The sequence below is a fragment of the Neopelma chrysocephalum genome, unplaced genomic scaffold, assembly GCF_003984885.1.
Source record: "Neopelma chrysocephalum unplaced genomic scaffold, ASM398488v2 Primary Assembly neopelma1_24, whole genome shotgun sequence".
Taxonomy (NCBI): domain Eukaryota; kingdom Metazoa; phylum Chordata; class Aves; order Passeriformes; family Pipridae; genus Neopelma; species Neopelma chrysocephalum.
Window position 1 is genome coordinate 50844769 of NW_020897693.1, and position 16925 is coordinate 50861693.

The 16925-nt window shown below is 45.2% G+C and overlaps 1 long non-coding RNA gene across 1 annotated transcript; it reads right to left on the bottom strand.

The window, feature by feature from the left end:
- Nucleotides 1-1290: 1290 nt before the first annotated feature.
- Nucleotides 1291-11757, bottom strand: LOC113963217. The gene is made up of 3 exons (XR_003532688.1): nucleotides 11518-11757; nucleotides 8587-8734; nucleotides 1291-1475 (listed from the first exon to the last, which is right to left on the bottom strand). It is a non-coding gene; the product is annotated as an uncharacterized LOC113963217 (long non-coding RNA).
- Between the last annotated feature and the right edge of the window lie 5168 nt (nucleotides 11758-16925).

A 16925-nucleotide genomic window follows, 5' to 3' on the forward strand; every position in this document is an offset into this window, starting at 1 on the left:
ATTATGGGTACCTGGGCAGGAACTTGTTCCTGACGAAGGCAGGCGGAGATTGGACCTGGTCAAGCCTAAATTGGCCAAAGTGGTGTTTGAGCCTCCTCAGATTTTGTCAGGCAGAGAGAAAAATTGCCCCAGTGAGCATCTGGAGGAAGACTGGAGCAAGAGTTCCCAGCAGAGCAGACATTCATGCAGATGAGGACAAGGCCAAAAAGGGGGAAAACAGGGGTGTGAAGAGCGACAAAGTCCTGGCTTAGGTGGAGGGTGACACAAGACCTCGCTGCTGCTCCAGAAGGCATTTTTGTCCTTCCCCGCCACCTCTAGCCAGGTGGCCTTCACATCTCCTTCCTATCGAACTGGCACTTGTGGGAACCATAAATCCCAGCTTAAATGAGCTGGTGCAGCTGCAGAACGGTCTGGAAAAAGTCATGTAGTTGGTTTTCAGTTGTCTGGATGGAGCCAGTGCAGGGAGCCATGGTTGATGGATCAGAGAAAGGGAGAGCAGGAAGGGCACAGCCTGCAGCTTCTGGCAGCTCTGCCCACGTGGGTGAGCATGAGCCAGCATTTTGTCTGAGCTGATCTAAGTGAAGCAGTCACAGTAGGGTGATCCCATCCTGAGCTGCCCCAGTTGTGCCCTCTCCTTCTGTCCTGCACCAGGTTTAGTGATGAGAGGTTACTAGAATGAGCCAGCTCAACTATCAGATCCAACAGAAAACTAGGAAGCCTTTAACAGCAAGTGTGATCAAACACTGGAATAGGCTTCCTAGAGGGGTGGTTGATGCCCCAAGCCTGTCATTGTTTAAGAGGCATTTGGACAATGTCTTTAATTAATGCTGTAACTTTTGGTCAGCCCTGAAGTGGTCAGGCAGTTGGATGAGGTGTTTGTTGTAGGTCCCTTCCAACTGAAAGATTCTATTCTATTCTACTCCATTATAGAGGTGCTTTCTGGGATGCTTCTGGTCGATCAGGTCAGCTTATTGAACAAATTCATCCCACGGACACGTCACCACTAGATGCAATGCAAGGGGAGCAGTCTTAAATGTGTGGTTTTGTGATGGGGCTGAGCCCATTCACCCGCCCCCAGCCCCTGAGGGGCATGGTCTGTCCCTGTTCCCTCCCCATGGCACTGGTACTCACTGACCACGCAGCCACCTCACCCTTCAGGGACCTGAAGCAACCAACAGCTCATTGCAAGAAATAAAAATAGCTTCAGGCTGGGCTGGTTGAGCACCCTGGCACGCTGTGTGAGGGAGCACCAAAGTGAGGGATCAGAGGAGGTGGATGTGCTGTCGGTTTGATGTGCAGAGCTGTACCCCAGAGCCACCCCCCCAGTGTGACCTTGCAGCAGAGTCAGAGCACAGCAAGAGCTGCAGTGCCAGCAGAAGGCAGAAACGGCTGCTCCCAGGCAGATGTTCAGTGAACTGTCCCAGCACACCTTTCTGCAGCAAGATGCAGCACAGAGCTCCAGATGTTTCACCAACCTGCAACAAAGAGCCAGGTCAAGGTCACTCCGGCAATGCAAAACATACTGCAGGCAGATGTGCAGGAGCAGACTGCATTTCTATAAAAGAACACAACTTTTAGGACAAAACTCAACTCTTGCTAGTGCAAGGAAAGGTAAGCTGGGTGTGGGAGAGCACGTGCTTGCTGCAGCAATGAAATGGCTCATCTCCAAGTGCCAGATAGGCCCCCAAGAAGGCCCTGCATGACACAGAGATGCTGTTATTCCACTGCCACCATGGACCAAAACAAAATGTAAATCTCTCTGAAGTTCAAAGTATTACTCCATGCTGTTTTAATAACAAAGTTTACTGTGTAATTTGGCTCTGTGCTCTTTATTCACTTCAGACGAGTCCAAAAATGAAATGGGAATCGGGTAAGAGGCCAGAGCTGAAGTTGCTCATAGCTTATGTTTAGTTCCTTCCGTTACACTTTCATTTTCAGTGCCACTAATCCTTTATTTTCGTGACAACTTTAAAGATCCATTTTAATTATAATGTAATGAAAAGCTGAATCCAGAGATGCAGCTGCAGAAGGGTAATCACCTCCTGTGCTTTGTACTTAGAAGTGGTGATTCACTGTACATTCCAGGGACGGATTGAAATGATGAATTTTAACAATGACAAAGTTCAACAATCAGGAAGTCTTAATTTAAAAAAACCCATCTGGTATTTTAAATTTTATTTTATTATGGTTCTCCACAGTTACTTCAATTTTTAAAGAAAGATTAAGTTTAGTGACTGTTGGAACTAATTAGATGTGACTAACCAGGAGGGCACCTGTGGCTTTTACTTATTCAAGTGAGTCTGTATCTTATATGCATTAATTCAGATTCCTAATTATATCTTAATAAAACTATTAGAAATGGTGAATTATGTTTTTTTTATTTAGTATTTTTCACTTAGGTCAAACTGGATGGAGGTTGGGTTGCAATTATATATGAGTAAACAAGTGCTTTAAAATTTAATTTTAGTCTATAAAAGATCTTAACTGCCCTGAATACATACAACAAATGAAAGTATTCTTTTAAAAAAAAAATTAGAGTTAACTGATTCATTAAATAAACAAGTATTTTCTGTAATTGGATTAGGAGGATTTTTTCTGAATTTCAAGATGTCAGAAGTGCTAGCTCTCATCCTCAGCTGTCTCCCTTTCTTAGGTAAAAGGAAGAAAACATGTTTTCCTGCTTTTTCTGTTGTCAATTAACATCTTTAGCTGTCCTTAGCCAAGTAGCTGAATTAACTGGAAATAAGAAATACTCTTTCTGCCCCTGCAGATCATGCTCTTGTCGAAGCCTCGTGCCAGTTCTGGCTGCTGGACCCTCTGACCCGACAGAGCACCTTGTGGGGAGATCGGACCACAACCTCCAGTGAATTCACAGCCACGTTAAACCACTGTGGGTCATATTTCATTATAAATAGCCTTATTTCCAACGGAGTAAATGCAATTAAACATCTCCAAACATCTCAGTGGTTGTTTGGAGGGCAGCGCCCGGCGCTGGGTTAGAAGGTGGGTTCCCATCGGCAGGACAGATCCTCCTAATGAAGCCAAAAGCAAATTTTGGTGCAAATCTCCTCCAGAAAGCGTTTGGTCCAGTGCCGGCTGGCAGGGGTGGGGTGTCTCCCACCAGCCTGATAAAGGCCTGGAAAAATGAGGGACCTTCATTAAAGGCTTTTCATCAACGCCCGGTGATTCGCAGAAGCAACGCTGACATCTAGTGGGGAAGCGCGTTACTCGGGCAGCAGGCAACGAGCGAGGATTGGGGAGGGATTTTTCCAAGGAGGAATTACCACCGCTGTTGGTAACGGTTGGAAAGGCATCAATAATGAACATTTTGAAAGTCTGTATCAACGACTTATGTGACCCCGAGTTTCTGGGGGAGAGCTGCTACCCGCTGTTTTTCTCTCTGTTTTAAGCATCACGGAATCAAATCTTCCCATTCCAGCCTTAAAACCGAAGGGTTAAAACAGCAGAAGGAAGGGATCTGTCTTGCTGTTGAGCTTAACTCTATGTTTTACCCATTTTGTACTACAGAGATTAATGTTCAGTGCTTACATAAACACTGAACAGAGGCACATGCTGGATATTGCTCCCCTGCAATCATATCTGACAACAGCTGTGAAAGCCCGAGAAATCAGAATTTTTATGCCTGTAGCCTGTGCATCTCTGTGCTTTTAAAGGACAATTTGCCAACAAGTTGGATTAGAAGAGAAGTTAAAGGAGGAGGTGTTTCCCTAGAAACCTGAAAAGGCAATAGCCAGTTTTATAGTCCTGATTGATAAGAAGAAAGATATGTAAGGGAATGATAAGCCTCCCACGGCTTAGAAACAACTGTGAGACTAAGGTGAGACAGCCCACCAGGAAAACCTGCTACCACCAGAGCCAGCAAGGAGAGGCTGAAAAACCAGGAGAGAGCTGTGCATTTAAGGTTTATTTTGCTTTCTCAGCTCAAAGTGGATGAGGTCTACCCATAAGCATCCTGTTTGGAAAATGCTATTGCATGTCAGGACAAAGCCTTTAGACCGTAAATGTTAAATTCCTTCAAGAGCTAACTTTCCTACAGGAAACATGGAGGCAGGGGCTTCCCCAGGAGAAGGGCAGCAAGGCAGTAAAGGCAGGGCTGCCTGGGCCCACAACCTAGTTTTGAGCATGGATGAGAAACACATAAAAAATCTGCTTTTCCAGGCTTGAATTATAAGACCTGTAATAAAGCAGGGCATATTCTCAGGGAATATGTAGAAAAGAATGCCTACTTTTCACTGACTTGAGGAAATTCCTTAAAATTAAGGGATTTCTATGGCTGCAAACAAAATTTTAAAAACACACCCTGTCTTTTGACAAAGAAAAAATTTAATCAAGACCTTAAACAATGAGTTTGGCTACAGAGAGAGCTAAAGCATTCCTCAGTTTAGGCTTGTTCATTAAAACCTAGCTCCAGTAGAGAACTCTCTATTGTTCAGGATTGCTGCAGTGCTCAGCCTAAACCTCAAGGTAAATACTTGACTCTGTTTTCTGCTCTGGGAGTGTATTGAATAGACAACAAAGCTTCTCCCCAAATAAAAGGTCTTGTGTCTCACAGCATCCCTTTCAGCTGCTGCAGAAAGCTTGCAGACCCTGCAAGGCTACCTGCCTGACTTGGCAAGAATGGCAAGAGGGATGCTGAATCCTCTCATCGACACACTGTAGATGCCCGTGGAAACCCTGCAAAGCAGGACTGCTTTTCTGAAGTGATTTCCACTGTGGTTTCCACTGTGGTAGCTCCCGTTAAAGCAAACTGTCTTCAGGAGCAGTTCCCAGTATCCCAAGTTATTGCAGTCATACAACAGTATTTTCCTCATTACATTTCATTATCTTTTTTTTTCTCTCTTTTGTTTGCCTTCGCAGTTTGGAGCTTTGTTAAAGCTTTATTGGGACCCTAAATTGAAACTCGGCAAAGCTACTCACAGACAAAGCAAAGCTGCAGCTGCTGGAAGACGACAAACAGCGATCCCTGCCAGCACCGAGCTGTGTTTGCTCAGTAAAGTGGACTATGTGGAAACAGCGATGTGCATTGAGCAGGCAATCACATCTGCATTTGGCTGCCTGGTAGTGTTCCCTTCCAGTCCCCAGCGCCAGATCTAAAGGCTGAAAACCGATTCTCAGCATTGCCTCTTTGGCAGAACAGTATCAGTATTACAGACTCGCCATACACGCTTACACATTTATTTTCTCTTTTCAGACACCCAGACGAGGCACACCAGCACCCACCTCAGGACTTATGGCCAACAACACTGTGCTCTGCCTAATATGAATATGGAGGTGGTAAAGCTGCTGTCACCTCACGTGTGCCAGCTCATGTCACAGCTCCCTGTAGCTGGAAGGCAACCTTGAATGTTACTGATCAAACATCTCTTTCCCATTAACTCTTTCCCATTAATGTTACCGCCCACACAGACATCTGAACTCACTGCCAAGACTCAGGAAATCTCTGATCTCCACTCCAGGTCACTAAGCAGCAGTGCTCCTTTTTTACTTATTTACTAACAGTGGCTTATTTTCATCCCCTCCGTGTGCCCATAAAGCAAAAGTCAGTGCTCAAGAAGCATAAGGCAATGGAAGCAGAAGGGTTCATTTCCCAGATGTGTGCCCAGGGCTGCATGGAGAAGGGCTGACATACAGCTCCCAAAATACAAGGCCCCCTTTAATCAACCCTTGCTCAAGGTTTGCAGTAGTTTTTTACAGATCAGTAACTTACAGGTTCACAGAATCACAGAATGGGTAAGGTTGGAAGGGCCTACGGTGGGTCACCTGGTCCAGTCTCTCTGCTCAAGCAAGGAAATACAGGTTATGCCTGTTTTCTTGTTATCCTGGTCAAGCAGCACTTTACTACAAGATTAGAATCATAGAATGGTTAAGGCTGGAAAAGACCTTAAGGATCACTGAGTCCAACTATCAACCCAGCACCACCACCATGTCCTCAAGTGCCATATCCACATGTTTTTTGAACACTTCCAGGGATGGTGACTCCACCACTTGTGATTTAATTGATTTGAACAGGCTCATTTGTGACCTTTTAAAACTCCCCACAAAACATGAAGGATGTGATGCAGAAGTACCAGGTGAAAATTGCTAATACACAGAACTTAAACTTTTAAAAAAATTAAAACTAACTGATTCATTAAACAATGGTCAGAGAACTTGAATTGTGGAAGGGCAGCAAAGAAACTTCCCCAAAAAACCAGACAGTGAGGTTGTAATAGCTTGATGTAAGAGGTTTTGGGTTGAAGTACACGGGTTGCCTTGAAGTACTGCTAGATTTCTACTGATTACATTTTTTGGTGATACATGCAGGAAATGCATTTAAAGGAGGGATCTGCACTGGGGGGAGATTGGGAAATTTGGGCATACCAGGAAAAGATACTGCAGAAATTTCATCAGAGACCATTTGCTCCTGAGATTTCTGTGTTTCTCTTTACCATCACCAAAGTGAATGAAGTCCAAAGCAGAGGGACTTCACAAAGTCATTCAAGTCTTTATTAAACCTTGGAAATGGGGGACAGGTGAGGCTGTTCTGCCTGTAAACAGTCTTTCTTAAGGGTACCAGCATCGCGTGAGACTTCCTGCATGACTGTGGGTGAGACTTCCTTACAAATCCCACAGTTTTGGGAAGCATATCAAGCAGTTGCACTGAACATGCCCCCAGTGGCTGAGGCTTTCTGGAGGGCAGAGGACCCTCAGCACACGTGTGAGCAGGACAGCTTGCAGGTTCTACAGTCATGCAGGATGTCTCAACCCATGGGAAGTGCTGACAGAGACAGTCCACCGAGATTTTGGCTGCGACACCTCTGGAAATCTTTAGCAAACAGAAAGCACTTAACCAGGATAAAGCAGTGGATATGTGGGAGCCTTGAGTCCACCCATAAATGCCAGTGTTTTCAGGCACTCTGGCACAACCACCACACCCAATCACCCAAATTAGACTCCTAGTTAGCTTTAATGAGTGCAGAGAGCCAAATGTGAGTGTCCTGGGAGGCTTCCATGTACCTCCTCACACTCCCACAGGTTTCTCTTCACCTTCATCTGGAAAGCTAACTTACTCCCAGCTATGTGTAATGTTTGTGCACACAAGCCGGGAATGCTGCTCCTCACAACCCTACAAATGGGGAACATGTTAGAAATTCCCTTCACAGGTCCCTTTTACTTTTTGCCACAGCTCTGTATCCCCCTGGTCTAGGTTCCTTTTTGCCCACACCATACCTGCCTCAGGGATGCCTGAAAGGCTTATGATGGCCAAGTGCTGCAAAAAGAAGAAAGAAATTAGTGTCTTCAGAGCAACACCCCATGGAGCAGGTCTCACAAGGCAATTGTTGGGTTACTTGTCCTTGCTCCCCACTCCAGAATCCTGACCTCCCTGGCTCCCAAGCTCCATGTCCACTAGGGAATGCCTGTACTTGCAGATATTTTCTTACATGTCTTTGCTCCTCCTTTAGCTCAGTGGATGCAGTTCTGTCAGCTCACATTCATAAATGCTGCGATTTATTTGATGCACAGATTGGCACATTTATGCATTTACTACATGTAGTAAACCTCGGGCCTGGTGTGTATTTGTAGATGCGTTTATGTAATTAAACATTTAGGGGTAATTACTCTAATTGCCTAGCTTGACTTGCTAAGCCTCCCATTCCGAGGATGAAATTCATTTACCTAAAGAGGCTTCATCTTCATAGTCTCCTTCATTCATATCTGCCCCTTACACAGCTGAGGGCTTTGCCATATCCCCTTTCCCCTTCATTCGTACCTGTCCCTTACACAGCTGAGGGCTCTGCCATATCCCCTTTCCCACACTGTGACTCCTCACATTAGATGTAGGCAGTGACAGGGGCTGCTGGATCCTCAGAGCTGGATGCACATGTTACAGGTGGTCTGCAGTCAGGTATGCTCAGGTGTGTTTGCTTGCACAGCCCCATGATTTCCAGCAGACATCTAACCCAGATGTGGCTTGGCCCTTCTCTACATCTTCTCCCTCTCTACATCCCCATTCAACAACTAGCACAGGCTGAAGAATCCTGTGAGGTCTGGCTATGCAATGCTGAGCTAATCCCTCCGTGTCTGCAGAGCTCCCTCATCCGTATGTTCGCAGATGAATTTGCAAATGAGAGAACGCTCTGTTTTGAGCACAAAGCTGCAAAGACCTTGACATTATAAAAACCAAGCCTCCAGCCTGCGGGTTGTAGCTTTGCATTTCGACTATTTAGATAAGAACATGCTGCCTATTCTACTACTCTTTACACAGGCTCAGGTTTAATCATTGATGTGCTGAAGGGAGATACGCCTTCATTCTTGCAATAACTCTGTGCTGCTTGTGCTGAGGGGAAGAGTCCTGAAGGAATAGAGCTGTTGTGACCATTTGCCAGCTCCTCTCAGCCTTTCTGAAGGGGCAGAATTTCATGTGTCGCTCATGCACTGCCCTGGTCAGCCTCACCCAGCAGCTTTTTGCTGGAGGGTGAATTTTTGTTTTCCCAAATTGGATGGCTTTCCCGATTCTTCTCAACAAACATAGAAATTATCCTCAGAAAAGTAACCAGTGGGATCCAGAACAGAGATAAGGCTTACCAGTGCTCCTCCTTAGCTCTGCAAAGGCACTGACTTCTCATGTCTTAAAGCCATGACACAATGAAGATTAAAATAAATAGTACAGATGGGCGTTTTCTTTATGGGCTTTCTTCTCTTTCTGGGCTCTGGACAGCTGAACTTGGAGTAACTCCTGCATTTATTTGGACAGGTGGAAAGAAAAATGGGGCAAACTGAATCATATTATTTTGATTCTCTGAAATAGCTCTAAATGAGATTTTATTGTCTACATAGCAGATATTAAACAGGCAATGACCCAACAAAGTTTTGTGGTGCTGTCTTTTCGAAAATTTATTTAATTTGTTTGTGGGTTTCATGCACCTACAATACACATTCCAAAGTCCCATGAGTAATAACAAATAGCCTTTAAAGCATGCCACTGCACAATGGCCCAGCATGAGAACAAATCTTTCCCTGGAATTCAGAGGTACCGCTCCTGCCTGGCACCATTTCCCTGTACCACTAGGTGGCTTTTCTACCCAGTAGTTTGTATCTCTTTCTTCAAAGTCACTACAAGTACAAATACTTACAATACAAATAAAATGAATCTGCTCCTAAGTGCAACCATCAAACCAGTGGAAAGTAGAGAATAAAGCTAAGACATCCTTCAGCAGATGAATTCTTCAATTCCCATACATTTACACTGAAATCGGGCCCGGAGGGGCTGTGCGGCTGGGCCTGAAACCTGCCGGGGCTGGCCTGGGGCCTTGGCACCCACTCGGGACAGGCTGGGGGGGTCCATGAGCAGCCTGGGATGGACCGGGTAAGTCCAAGCCCGATTTGCAGCAGGCTGTGGGGGCGGGGGAGCCCAAACCTGCCTGTTCCAGATTGCTGGGCTTGTGGACCACTCGGGACAGCCTGTGGGGTCGGGACCCACCGATGGCAGACTGTGGGGCTGGAGCCCACTGGTGATGGGCTGTGGGGCCAAACCCTGCCCGTGCCAGCCTGTGGGGTCGGGTGCAGCCTGCCTCGGGCAGCCCCGGGGAGGGCAGGGGGGGAATGTGCGGGTGACTTTAAAACTCCCCCAGAGCCGCAGCCTCTGCAGCGCTGGGGCTGTTGACTTTCAATCAAAACAGAGTCTTGAGGTCGATGCAAACTCGGGCCACCTGCCTGGGTAGATACAGGTGCCCCCACCTGGCTCTCCCTCTTTCCAGGGTCGCTCGCCTCCAGGTTTGGCTGCCAGGACTGCAGAGCTGGGAGTGACGGGCTGAGCCCGGGATGCTGTGCTGGTGCGAGTCGGGCTGACTGCAAGACACAATTCCGGTGAGTTTCCTGAGGATGGGGCTCCTAGTTCTGGGATGCTTCCGCACTGTGGGTGCAGGGAGAGGGACCCCCACCCTGCTGTGTGTCTCACAGCCCCATGTGCTGCAGCCCTGCAGCCACAAACCTCTATGTCCCTCAGTCCCAGCTGCAGGATGCTTTGGGCAGCCCTTTGGAGGGGGCAGTGTGTTGCCTTTTGGCTTTGTACAGGCTTTTTGCAGCCCCCCAGACCTTTGAGCCGATTTAAAGAGGCTGTGAGCGTGTCAATCTCTCCTCTCGGGCTTTAAACATCCTGCTTTTCCGAGACCGAACACGGTTTGTCCTGTTCCTCAGGCAGTCTCTATAGCCTTCCATGCCATTTCCCAAAAACTGTTGTCAGTAGAGGCCTGTGAGGTGGGAAGATGTTCTTGTCCTCGTACCCTTTGATGGAATTCCCCGCTCTGATCCCCTTTGATGGAATTCCCCCCTCTGAGGGAGGGACTGAGCACTCCCGCCTGAACTGGAGAATATAGGAGCTGGGAGTTTCGGAACCTTTCCACCGCTCGTGGGATCCAGAGGAAGACTGCAGACCACCGCTCTCAACCAGACTGAGACCACCCCCCTCAACTGGACTGCAATCACCACTTTTGACCAGACTGCAACAGCTCTCCCACCAGCAGGTTTTTCCCCTCTCCCTTTACTTTGGAGGGGGGGGGGGGGGGCAAGGTACACCACTTTTGTTCATACCCCAGGGTGCTGGGTTATACACGTTGGGTTTTGCGGGTTAAAACCAATTCTCTGCCTGTATAATTGTACTTATTGTATTATTTTAATAAATTGTTATTCTGACTTATAAATCTCTCTTTTGAATTGAGTTCATTTCCCCTGCTGGTTAACTTTTAAACCAGCACAACAGAAACAGGATGTGTACTAGTTAATGTAATGCATTGTCTCACCATGTTCTCAGGAAGAGTAAATCCACGTTTGCCTTCTCAGATATTTTACTCTTTTTGTTAACTTAATTTTTTATCTACAGATCTTTACTCACACCTAAACACTGCAAATATCTGGCTGTAGTATCTTTTACAAGTAGCACTCAGTGTATCAAACTCGCTCCAAAGAGAAAACCCCCAAGAGGGTCATTGACTGGAGTAGAGACCAGCATGAGGGGAAGGATAAGTGTCACAAATCCAGTTGTCTTAAAAAAAAAAAGTACCACCCCCTCCTAGTTTTTCTATAAGTTTCATCATGTTGAGTAGCAAGTATATTATTGGAAGCACAACACAGCTGAATTGGGCAGAGACAGACCTAAGACATATTAAAAGTTTGGCAGATGAACTCAAGATTTGCATTTTTCACTCATTTCAGATTTTTTTTCCTTTCCTTTAATATTTAACTCTTGTTTTCTACTAGAGAAGTGGTCATATATTCACTGGAGAGAAACACGTGGAGCTGTGTCCTGACAAGTGCCCTTCAGTGGCATGAAAAGTTGCATCAACAGCTCTTTCAGGTAGAGCACAGTCACACACAGTATTCACAGGCAAATTTAGGGGGGTTAATGCTGAAACTAATTTTGCGCACATCGGGTAAGATTTCAAAGAGGAAAGACAGTTGATGGTGAAAAGGCTGGAGAAGGCTCCTGCTTTAGAAAGCATCAGAGAGATGAGTTTGGACTGCATTACCTGTGTAAAGCTGCTTTCTGTCTCCAAATATTCAGCAAAGATGGACAGAGGCTGGCAAGAGTCTGTGAAAAACACACTTGGAGCTGCTCTGTGTTGATGCAGCAGTACTTGCTCTTGGTTGCCATGTCCCAGGTGGCACCATTTCAATACGAGTCTCTGCCCTGACTGCAGCACCTTTTTACACCCAACTGGTTTACAATACGCAGCTTTCCCAGAGGCCCTGGATCAACAGAAGATTTCAGAGGGAAGAGGAGGATCATAGTTAAATTTATTGGAGCAATCTGGCACTCAGTAAAAGCTGCAGCAGGGGGGGTTCAAGTTGGACATCAGGAAGAATTTGTTCATGGAAAGGGTTGTTAAGCATTGGAACAGGCTGCCCAGGGAGGTGGTGGAGTCGCCATCTCTGGAGGTGTTTAAGGAAAGACTGGATATGGCACTCAGTGCCATGGTCCAATCGACAAGGTGATGTTTGGCCATAGGTTGGACTCAATGATCCTGAAGGTCTTTACAACCTCAATCATTCTGTGACTCTGTAGTGATACAGCTGAATAAATAAAGCAATCAGGAATACACGATGGGGTTTTTTTCATTATACAAGTGCCTTTCAAGCTGCCTTTATACAGCATAAGCGTCCATGGTATAATCCAACTAAAAGCCATGTTATCACATTAACCTGCTGCTGATTCAAAGTCAATATACTCTACTCCTTGGAGGCTTTTCTGCTGGAGCTTGGCAGTACACAGATGCAAGCACGTGGGTTTTGATGGGATGGAGCACAGGCAAGAGCCTGTGGTATCTCAGTGATATCCTAGACCTACCTGCAGTACAATATGCAGGTGCATGTCTAGGCTGATCTTTAAATTACAACAATCCTAACCAAAACCAAGTTTTCATTTTTCATGCTCAAGTCCATCTGCTTTGGCCCAGCACAGTTTAAATCAGCAGGACAGCATGAGGGTAAGCCCTGCCAGGCAGTGCCAGCAGTGTTTCCCTCCCAGTGAGTGCTGCTTATGTGGCTCCATCAACTGAAAGGCACTGGATGACTGGTAACGCTCAGAACAACCTCTGATCTCTTGGCTGTCCCTCAAGCTGTATTATCACTGCAAACACACACTTCCCTTAATCTCTATATAATCTTCTCCCAGACAGAGTAATTAAAAAACAGTTCCATGTCTTTTCCCTGGCTTCTTTCAGCTAAGCATTTTGCAGCCTCCCCCTCCCTTGTGCCAACAGTCTGTAAAATTTGTCCTGTGATTTTATATTTTTTTATCAAACTTTGTACTCCTCTGTCAGCTCTGCTCTTTATGCAGAACTTTTTTCAGGTGAAATGCTCTCTTTCTCCCTCTTCACCTCATGGAGATTATTCATGTGCCTGAAAAGTCTTTGTGGAAGCAAGCTTCAATCCCAGCCTTGCATGGTTTCTAAGCACTCCCCTCCATGAATTTCTATCATCTCTTCCTATCTCACTGTGCCCACAAGCTGAAGCAGACAGCTGGGGCACAAGGGCAGAGGTGAAGTCCCTGTGCCAGGGATGTTTCCTGGCCTGCCGCAGGTCTGGATGCTCAAAGGGATTTCGGTAGGATGGTTCTCAGTGAGCACAAGCCCTGACAGAGGAGGAATCACCCAGATGGTGATCAAAGTGACAGCCTGGGGCTGCTGTGGGAGGCAGATGGATACCTCTCCCAGCCTTGCCTGGCCCCCAGGGCCAGGGCTACCTCCTGCCCACAAGGGCCCTGCCCTTCTCCCAGCCCTTGGAGATTCCCACAACAAAAACTCTTGGTCATGGGAAGATGTGATATGCTTTCCATAGGGTTGGTATTTCTGTTAGGTATTCCTCTGGAAAGCTTTTCTCTTGTTATCTTTGGGATCATCTTCTTTGTTTTTCTGCCTTTGTGAAATAGTTCTGTGCCAATCATGGGACACTTGGATCTGTGCTGTGCTGCTTTTACTGTTTTGCTATACTTAGACATGCAGAGGACCTTGACATCCATTTTCCAGCACAACAAACAAATGTTGTTATAATCCAATATTCTCAATTATTTTGAGTGCGGTGAAGAAGCACAGAGGGAATAGTGTGAAAACAGCTTCTGCAAAGTATCAATTTTGTTTTATCAAGGACTGTGCTGGCAGTTTATACCTCATATTTTAATTATTCACGGTAAGGAAACATCGGTGGATTCAATGTAATAATATTTTTCAACATGAGTGCCAAGGTTCCTGTGTCTGAAACGCTACACGGAAATTATTCACAAAAGCAGGTATTCAGTGGTAACAGCTTTTCTGGCACTTTTCATCAGTTGATTTACAAAGGAAATCAGTGCCCTTATTTCCCTGTTATTGGTACAGAAGTACAGAGAGGAAAAAGAACTTGATACAATGTATGCCTCCTAACAACACGATGGCTTGAAGAGGTGTTAAAGACTTCTGGCTCCACTTGGTTTTATTTGGAGTTGAGAGCCCTGGAGGCCCATTAAACAACTGTCATCATTGACCTAAATAATTTCTTTGCATTTCAATCTATTTATTGTCTTTACAGAGAATATTTCAATACTAAGAAAGGAAGCTGGATCCTAATTCTATTTGCCCTAGTCCTACAGGCTTCTCAAAACTCATTTCAAACATTTTATAACCTTGTCGAGGCTCAGATGCTCAGCTTTCAGCCCTGAGTGCCATCCCTGTGACTCCAAAGGGATGTGTGAGTACGACACATAGAGATAATCCCTTGCAGAATCACAGCATTGGTCAGTATTTTCACTGGAAATAAAATATTCCATGGTGAGGTATTACAAAGAGGTATTTTTTTGTAATTACACATTTGGGAGCATAGTGTGGCTGCTTTAATTTGGAGATCACTGGATGCTTAAAACCTACATAGACTGCCTTGTAAGAAATAACCCTGAAAGTAAAAGGTGGACTTCTCCAAGGTCTTTTTTTAAGTGCCACCCACATTAATGCACACAGGCCTCCTCCACCTCTACGTGAAAAGAGCAGTTGTATTAGTAACTGTATGTGACCAAAAAAGCTTCTGAAACCAGAAGGCTATAAATGACTATGCAAACTTTTTAAACTTCAGGTTTTAAACCATTTAAGCCAAAACACATAAATCAAGCCAGATTTGTTGAATACATGGCTCAGGTCATAAAACTTTTCAGATCATAAAACTTAGCCAGGCTTACACAGAATCTGACTTGGATTTCAGATTTGTGATTATATCCAGGCTTTCTTGCAAGTATTTTGCATGCCCTAACAAATACAACTGCATTTTGGTTTTCACAGTGTCAGGGTCCTTTGAGCACCAACACACTCTTCATCACTGCTCTGAGGGGTTTGTTGCCCATATTCAGGGCCAGCTCTGTAACTTGGGGCAAGACTGCAGGAAAAAGAGCTGTGAGAAGTCTCCTCCAGGCTGGGCTACGTCTGGCCTTGTGCCAGATCCTGCCCTGGCCTCTTTCTGGCTTGAACATTGCCCTCTGTTACCCAAGACTGTGCCCCAACAGACACTGAGCTCTTTTTAAGTGAGTCTGACACATGGCTTTTCCAAGCACCTGGTTCAAAAAACAAATCCCATTGTTAAATTAAAACAAAAAAGTACCACATCTTCATTACAAGTCTTGCAGGCAGCTGTCTTTTAAACAATAGGGTCTGCCATTTGGGTGAAGTCCTATTTGCCAGGATTTCATGAACATGGCATGCAATAGCAGCATGATGATGATTAACAATCTCTTGCAGAGTTCAGATGCCATTTCTGTCTGGATACACAAGTCCTAGTCCCATTTTAGTGAGGGCTTTGTTGGAGGGTGGTGATTTTGTTGAACTGAGAAGGTGTTCTTGTTACATCTGCACCTGAAATACATCTGTTAGTCATTGTTACACCGTCTTTGTCTTGTTCTCTCCATTATTCTTTTGTCACACCACTACTAGCATGAAAGCCAAATCCTGCGGACTCAGCAGGTGGAAATTTCTCTAGGACAGGACAGGAAGTTCTATTCACACACTGGATAATACTCAGAAACCTGTGATTCTATCTGTGAAGATTTAACATTTTACTTGGGCTTTGTTTATGATTTGGTTGTGTGACCGATATTGGATAATTATTGTCATTGTCATCCAAGGACATATGATATACACATCCTGAAGCACCTGTGTCACCCTGTGTCTCCAGTTTCCAAATGAAATCCATGTTCACTAGGAAAAACAAGGAAGAGTCCTGTACTAGGTAGGACTTACAAGCCATATCCCACAACGAAATGACTGTACTAAGGGAGTGATTCTCTCTGGGTTTTATTTTTTCCAGAACAAACCCAATTTTGTCCTTGTTACTGGCATTATCAAGAGGACTCAGCCAGTGCTTTTCTTCAGCTGGTACTTAAAGGGTGAGAAAAATATGGTGAAATATAGTAACATGACCCTGGTACCACCATATGACCAGAAGTGTGAGCACTCCACTGGTGCTGGTAGGATTAAAGAGTAGGACAGAAGTGGTTGCACAGTTTGTGGCTGCAGAAGCTGTGCCAGGCACACTATGCACACAAAACCAAAGGGACTTTTAAGATTTCTCCTGACTGCACTCATGGGTTAAGTGTCAACCAAACAAATGGAGATAAGAAGACAGACAGAGCTAATGAGTACAAGGCATATTAAAAAAGGTGTATGTGCATACATATGCCTCATACAGAGGGCGACAGTAGCACAGTCATAAGGCAAAATCACATTCCAGAATGTGAGCATCTCTAGCCTACAAGAAATAAGGAGAAAACCATCTGATTAGCCAGAAAACCTGCAAAATTTAAGACAAAGTGAGTGTGACAACTCCAGCCCCCTCATGAATAGTATCCTGTGTTCCTTTGTTGTCTGGCCAAGCTGGTTTGAAAAGCCCCTTCATCAGCTGTATGTAGCTTCCAGCACAATGAAGGTGCAAAACTACACAATCCTTAGAACACTCAGGTTCTTCACTGATGAACCTACATTGCAAGTTCCTCCAGTCTTGTTATAAATATCTTTTTTCCTAAAATACAGTGATGAAAAGGTTATGCAGTCCCCTACTGCCTCCAAAATAAATAACTTCTTTAAAAAATGCGTGTCTTACTATAAATAATGTTTTATTGTTTGCCTTTCAGCAGCCACAGCAGATCACGAGGGTGGTATCAGAAGATGTACCGGCAAACTAACGCAGAGCTCCTGCATCCTGAAGTTACGCTTCAAGCACGGTTGCTCCACAGCTCTGTGAATCAGCAATCTTGTGTTCTTGGCCAGTTTCTACCATTTACATATCCTGACTCCAAATCTACAGTTGCGTGACTTAGTTGCATGACTAATCTCACTGAACTCCAGGGGCAAGACTTTGGGGGCCTGCAATACAAGTGTTGCAACTCCCAATACCTGTGGAGTCAGGTCACCTGA